The following is a 7,500-nucleotide window of genomic DNA, read 5'->3' as shown; positions in this document are numbered from 1 at the left end:
AACGAGCAAAATACACTACAAGAACTGACCGAAAGAAGGAAACATGAGAAATATAAAGAGTGGAGCGAAAGATAATATAAAAAGGAGCGAAAGATACATACATATATATATATAAGTGTACGAGTTCAATTTCTGCACACACTCGATACACAAGAGAAATAATATTATATATACAGAGGAGGAAGGAGCGATAAACGTGCAACAACGCTTCCTCGTGAAAAATACTTGAACGATCATGCACAGAGAGGTATCTCGATACCTGCTCTGCTGTATGACTAGACGGCTTACGCGCGGAGAGTTCATCTCCCGTCCGTCGGAAATTTCGAACGGCTTACGCGCGGAGAAATACACTTCTCCCGTCCGTCGAAATTTTTTTTTTTTACTTTGAACAAGGCGCATAGAGCCCGCCGAACCACGATTTCCGTGCGTCTTACATCTTTCGACGATGGGACGATCCACGCGAAGAGTTGTTTCGTGCTCGCGCGAGGTGCGATAGCGTCGATTCGCTTTTCTGTACGGGGAGAAATAGAACGATGAGTTGACTTATCGGGTCTTCGTTGGAATTACCGTCGCTGGCATTGTAAACTCCAGATGACCTTGTGATTCCTTCGTCGGGCACTGGTAAAGGGTGGCGATGATTCGTTCTATAATAGAAATACCCGTCGTAGCGATTCGGCCGAGACACCCGCCACGAAACACTCTCTCGTCGTGGAATCCCCGCGTCGGAGAGTAAAACGCGCGAAGGCTTACTATGAGAGAAGAAATAGTATATGCCGGTGGTTCGCGTGTGTAGGCTCTATACGAAATTGCGATTCAAGAGAGTAGGAAAAGACGCGATGAACCACGATTTCCGTGCGTCTTACGTCTCTCGACGATGGGACGATCCACGCGAAGAGTTGTTACGTGCTCGCGCGAGGTGCGATAGCGTCGATTCGCTTTTCTGTACGGGGAGAAATAGAACGATGAGCTGACTTATCGGGTCTTCGTTGGAATTACCGTCGCTGGCATTGTAAACTCCAGATGACCTTGTGATTCCTTCGTCGGGCACTGGTAAAGGGTGGCGATGATTCGTTCTATAATAGAAATACCCGTCGTAGCGTTTCGGCCTAGTCACCCGCCACGAAACACTCTCTCGTCGTGGAATCCCCGCGTCGGAGAGTAAAACGCCGAAGGCTTACTTATGAAACTTACGTCTCTCGACGATGGGACGATCCACGCGAAGAGTTGTTACGTGCACGCGTATGGTGCGATTGCGTCGATTCGCTTTTCTGTACGGGGAGCAATAGAACGTTGAGTTGACTTATCGGGTCTTCGTTGGAATTACCGTCGCTGGCATTGTAAACTCCAGATGACCTTGTGATTCCTTCGTCGGGCACTGGTAAAGGGTGGCGATGATGCGTTCTATAATAGAAATACCCGTCGTAGCGTTTCTTCCGAGTCAACCCGCTCACGAAACACTCTCTCGTCGTGGAATCCCCGCGTCGGAGAGTAAAACGCGAATTCATAGTATGGAAACTTACGTCTCTCGACGATGGGACGATCCACGCGAAGAGTTGTTACGTGCACGCGTATGGTGCGATTGCGTCGATTCGCTTTTCTGTACGGGGAGTAATAGAACGTTGAGTTGACTTATCGGGTCTTCGTTGGAATTACCGTCGCTGGCATTGTAAACTCCAGATGACCTTGTGATTCCTTCGTCGGGCACTGGTAAAGGGTGGCGATGATGCGTTCTATAATAGAAATACCCGTCGTAGCGTTTCTTCCGAGTCAACCCGCTCACGAAACTCTCTCTCGTCGTGGAATCCCCGCGTCGGAGAGTAAAACGCGAATTCATACTATGAAAACTTACGTCTCTCGACGATGGGACGATCCACGCGAAGAGTTGTTTACGTGCACGCGTATGGTGCGATTGCGTCGATTCGCTTTTCTGTACGGGGAGAAATAGAACGTTGAGTTGACTTATCGGGTCTTCGTTGGAATTACCGTCGCTGGCATTGTAAACTCCAGATGACCTTGTGATTCCTTCGTCGGGCACTGGTAAAGGGTGGCGATGATGCGTTCTATAATAGAAATACCCGTCGTAGCGTTTCTTCCGAGTCAACCCGCTCACGAAACTCTCTCTCTCGTCGTGGAATCCCCGCGTCGGAGAGTAAAACGCCGAAGGCTTACTATGAAACTTACGTCTCTCGACGATGGGACGATCCACGCGAAGAGTTGTTACGTGCACGCGTATGGTGCGATTGCGTCGATTCGCTTTTCTGTACGGGGAGTAATAGAACGTTGAGTTGACTTATCGGGTCTTCGTTGGAATTACCGTCGCTGGCATTGTAAACTCCAGATGACCTTGTGATTCCTTCGTCGGGCACTGGTAAAGGGTGGCGATGATTCGTTCTATAATAGAAATACCCGTCGTAGCGTTTCTTCCGAGTCAACCCGCTCACGAAACTCTCTCTCGTCGTGGAATCCCCGCGTCGGAGAGTAAAACGCGAATTCATAGTATGGAAACTTACGTCTCTCGACGATGGGACGATCCACGCGAAGAGTTGTTACGTGCACGCGTATGGTGCGATTGCGTCGATTCGCTTTTCTGTACGGGGAGCAATAGAACGTTGAGTTGACTTATCGGGTCTTCGTTGGAATTACCGTCGCTGGCATTGTAAACTCCAGATGACCTTGTGATTCCTTCGTCGGGCACTGGTAAAGGGTGGCGATGATTCGTTCTATAATAGAAATACCCGTCGTAGCGTTTCTTCCGAGTCAACCCGCTCACGAAACTCTCTCTCGTCGTGGAATCCCCGCGTCGGAGAGTAAAACGCGAATTCATACTATGAAAACTTACGTCTCTCGACGATGGGACGATCCACGCGAAGAGTTGTTTACGTGCACGCGTATGGTGCGATTGCGTCGATTCGCTTTTCTGTACGGGGAGAAATAGAACGTTGAGTTGACTTATCGGGTCTTCGTTGGAATTACCGTCGCTGGCATTGTAAACTCCAGATGACCTTGTGATTCCTTCGTCGGGCACTGGTAAAGGGTGGCGATGATGCGTTCTACAATAGAAATACCCGTCGTAGCGTTTCTTCCGAGTCAACCCGCTCACGAAACTCTCTCTCGTCGTGGAATCCCCGCGTCGGAGGGTAAAACGCGATATATAATAGTATATGCCAGTGGTTCGCGCGCGTCGTCTCTGAGATACGCGGTCGACAGAGTTCCGAAAACACGTGATGTGCCACGATTTCCGTGCGTCTTACATCTTTCGACGATGGGACGATCCACGCGAAGAGAACGTTCGTGCTTGCGTGAGGTGCAACAGCGTCGATTCGCTTTTCTGTACGGGGAGAAATAGAACGTTGAGTTGACTTATCGGGTCTTCGTTGGAATTACCGTCGCTGGCATTGTAAACTCCAGATGACCTTGTGATTCCTTCGTCGGGCACTGGTAAAGGGTGGCGATGATTCGTTCTATAATAGTAATACCCGTCGTAGCGTTTCGACCGATGTCACCCGCCACGAAAGTCTCTCTCGACGTGGAAACCCCGCGCCGAAGAGTAAACGCGAAGGCTTACCATACGAAAGAAAACGGTATTATACGCCTGTGGTATGTGCGTCTCGGCTCTGTGATACGCGATCGGCAGAGTTACAAAAAAACGTTGATGGGCCACGATTTCCGTGCGTCTTACATCTTTCGACGATGGGACGATCCACGCGAAGAGTAGTTACGTGCTCGCGCGAGGTGCGATAGCGTCGATTCGCTTTTCTGTACGGGGAGAAATAGAACGATGAGTTGACTTATCGGGTCTTCGTTGGAATTACCGTCGCTGGCATTGTAAACTCCAGATGACCTTGTGATTCCTTCGTCGGGCACTGGTAAAGGGTGGCGATGATTCGTTCTATAATAGAAATACCCGTCGTAGCGATTCGGCCGAGTCACCCGCCACGAAACTCTCTCTCGTCGTGGAATCCCCATGTCGGAGAGTAAAACGCGAAGGCTAACTATATAAGAAATATATAGTATTATTTATGCCTGTGGTTCTCCGTTTGCCCTACTCTCAGATACGCGACTCGGAGAGTTACGAATAATCGTGATGGACCACGATTTCTGTACGTCTTACATCTTTCGACGATGGGACGATCCACGCGAAGAGATCATTCCTGCTTGCGTGAGGTGCGATAGCGCCGATTCGCTTTTCTGTACGGGGAGAAATAGAACGATGAGTTGACTTATCGGGTCTTCGTTGGAATTACCGTCGCTGGCATTGTAAACTCCAGATGACCTTGTGATTCCTTCGTCGGGCACTGGTAAAGGGTGGCGATGATTCGTTCTATAATAGAAATACCCGTCGTAGCGATTCGGCCGTGTCACCCGCCACGAAAATCTCTCTCGTCGTGGAATCCCCGCGTCGTAGAGTAAACGCGAAGGCTTGCTATAGAAGACTATAGTTTATACGCCTGTGGTTCACCGGTTGCCTGCTCTCCGGGGTACGCGATCGCGCAGGAGTTACGGAAGAACTTGATGGGCCACGATCTCCAAGCGGCTATATCTTTCGACGATGGGACGATTCACGCGAAGAGAACGTTCGTGCATGCGTGAGGTGCGATAGCGTTGATTCGCTTGTCTGTACGGGGAGAAATAGAACGATGAGTTGACTTATCGGGTCTTCGTTGGAATTACCGTCGCTGGCATTGTAAACTCCAGATGACCTTGTGATTCCTTCGTCGGGCACTGGTAAAGGGTGGCGATGATTCGTTCTATAATAGAAATACCCGTCGTAGCGTTTCGACCGATGTCACCCGCCACGAAATTCTCTCTCGTCGTGGAATCCCCGCGTCGGAGAGTAACCGCCGAAGGCTTGCTATAGAAGACTATAGTTTATACGCCTGTGGTTCACCGGTTGCCGGCTCTCCGGGGCACGCGATCGCGCGAAGGTTACGGAGGGACGTGAAGCGCCCGAGCAATGAAACGTCCGCAGGAGGAAACGAGCAACCGCCGAACATTGTTTCGCGACGTTTCCATAATGTATTGTCGTTTCGCTCGCATCCCGCTTCTTTCCCCTAGTTTCCTCGACGCGTAGTTTCGCAGCCTTAGTGGACGAATCATTCTCGATTCGAGGAAAGATATGCAGTGGGGCGTGCAATGAGCCCGCCAGAGACCACGATCTCCAATGCGTCTTTACATCTTTGGACGATGGGACGATCCACGCGAAGAGAACGTTCGTGCTTGCGCGAGGTGCATTAGCGTCGATTCGCTTTTCTGTACGGGGAGAAATAGAACGATGAGTTGACTTATCGGGTCTTCGTTGGAATTACCGTCGCTGGCATTGTAAACTCCAGATGACCTTGTGATTCCTTCGTCGGGCACTGGTAAAGGGTGGCGATGATTCGTTCTATAATAGAAATACCCGTCGTAGCGATTCGGCCGAGTCACCCGCCACGAAACTGTCTCTCTTTCGTCGTGGAAACCCCGCGTCGGAGAGTAAAACGCGCGAAGGCTGTGACTGTAACATATATATATATATATACACAGTATACAATGCCTGTGGTTTTTGCGCGTGTCGGCTCTTCGGTATACGCGATCGGCCAGAGTTACGGAGGGACGGTGAAGCGCACGAGAAATTGAAACGGCCGCACGATTGGAACCGAGCAACCGTCGAACATTGTTTCGCGACGTTTCCATAATGCGTTTTCGTTTCGCTCGCATACCGCTTCTTTTCCCCTAGTCTCTGAGACGCGTTTTCGAGCCGTTCTTCTACTATCGATTCTCGTAGAGAGAAGGGACCGGGTAGTCTGGAAGTGGAACCCGCATCTTGCGTGTACCGTACACGGAATTGAGAGGACCGGCCGTGAAGCTCGTTTTAAAGCCGTGCGTCTGACACCCAACTCTTGCGCGCCAATTTCGCGGCAAGAGATAATATGGGACGAATGACCGGCAAAGAGCCAGCTGTGAAGTCTGTTTTTTTAATCGAATCCGTGGACGTGTGTATGCCGTAGCGTCGCTCGTCGTGTTCGTTCATGGTCGTTCCGAGAGAAAGAACGAAAGCGGTAACGAAGGGACCGGCCGTGAAGCTCGTTTTAAAGCCGCGCGTCTGACACCCAACTCTTGCGCGCCAATTTCGCGGCAAGAGATAACATGGGACGAATGACCGGCAAAGAGCCAGCTGTGAAGTCTTTTTTCATTATTTGCTTTCAATCGATCGATCGGTACGATTCGTGCAACGTTTCGCGCGATGCGACGCGAAAACATGCGCGCAACAATAGATGCGTCTGATCGGAAGAACGCGAGGGTCGACTGCACGCGATGGATTCAGTATCGGGTAGGATACAAAATATATCCCCGTCGTTTCCACGCGTGCGAGTCTTCTGCGTCTTTCGCGGGTTTTTGAATGCACTATACGCCCGGAACGTCGAGAAATATATACATATTACTTGAACGTTTTTCGTCTCGAAAGGCTTCGGTGTCGTCTCCAAGGCGACGCCTGAATCTCCTTCGCGCGCTGGTCGGAGATTCAGGTATCAACTTTTATCTTCTCTTTGAAAGAAGAGAGATATTAGGTCGAACAAGTGAGAATAAAATTATATATGTGAAATATAAAATTTATACGATTACCCTGAACGGTGGATCACTTGGCTCGTGGGTCGATGAAGAACGCAGCTAATTGCGCGTCAACGTGTGAACTGCAGGACACATGAACATCGACATTTCGAACGCACATTGCGGTCCACGGATACAATTCCTGGACCACGCCTGGCTGAGGGTCGTTTACGTACCATACACTGCTTGCGTAGCTCTGTCAAATCCCCGCCGTCGTTCACCTCTTCGGATCGAACGTTTTTTTACCGAAGGGCGCAAAGAACGTCTCTGAGTCGGGTTAAGAGAAGGATGCTACGTACGAGCGAACGATGGGTGTCTCGTCGGCGTTTGTCGCGGACACGCGAAAATTCTGTGAATTTCACGGACAGTGTACGTTCTAGTTGTTGCAAAACGATCGGAATCGTTTGTATGGACTCGCGTGAGTGTTCGCGGCGTCGTGCGTCGTTCAATTACGACCGCCCGCGGATACCGCTCCACTGCGATATGGATCTGAGCGACAACTTTTTCGGCTGTTCGTGAGATGAACGGTTTCGTGTGTTTAGAAAAATTTTTTTTCCCGCGCTCCCGACGTCACCTGAAATGATGCGTCAGAGGTGAAAGAAAATATTAAGAAGTCGAGAGAGAGAGACTACACACGTTTTATTCATATTTTGTATACCGTGCGTGAGACGGATGTGCACGACACGTCGTATGTCGGTATATTACCGACTGGCCCCAGGGAGATTGTTTTCTTCCTCTCTTACGAATGAGATGTACGTTTCGGAGGATCGTCGTTACCGAAACACACGGCAAAACGAGACTTCTCGCAGCAGAACCTTTATACACAATACACATCGACTCTTTTTACCCCGAGAGAGAGAGAAAAGGTGTATTTCTTTTTTTTATTTTTCGAATTCGACGCACGAACGCTTT

The 7,500-nt window shown here is 49.9% G+C and overlaps 2 non-coding genes across 2 annotated transcripts in view; both read left to right on the top strand.

Annotated features, from left to right (window-relative positions):
• LOC143176168 (small subunit ribosomal RNA) overlaps position 1 on the top strand; it is a 1,921-nt gene extending 1,920 nt beyond the window's left edge. Inside the window, exon 1 of the ribosomal RNA XR_013000755.1 lies at position 1. This exon is cut by the window's left edge and continues 1,920 nt beyond it. This is a non-coding gene — a ribosomal RNA (small subunit ribosomal RNA).
• Positions 2-6,600: 6,599 nt separating this feature from the next.
• LOC143176166 (5.8S ribosomal RNA) lies at positions 6,601-6,755 on the top strand. Its single transcript, XR_013000753.1, has one exon. It is a non-coding gene; the product is annotated as a 5.8S ribosomal RNA (ribosomal RNA).
• Positions 6,756-7,500: the final 745 nt, after the last annotated feature.

Source organism: Nomia melanderi, unplaced genomic scaffold (genome assembly GCF_051020985.1).
Source record: "Nomia melanderi isolate GNS246 unplaced genomic scaffold, iyNomMela1 scaffold0402, whole genome shotgun sequence".
Taxonomy (NCBI): Eukaryota; Metazoa; Arthropoda; class Insecta; order Hymenoptera; family Halictidae; genus Nomia; species Nomia melanderi.
Note: the sequence above shows the minus strand (reverse complement) of the source record. Positions and strands in the feature narration are given on the sequence as shown.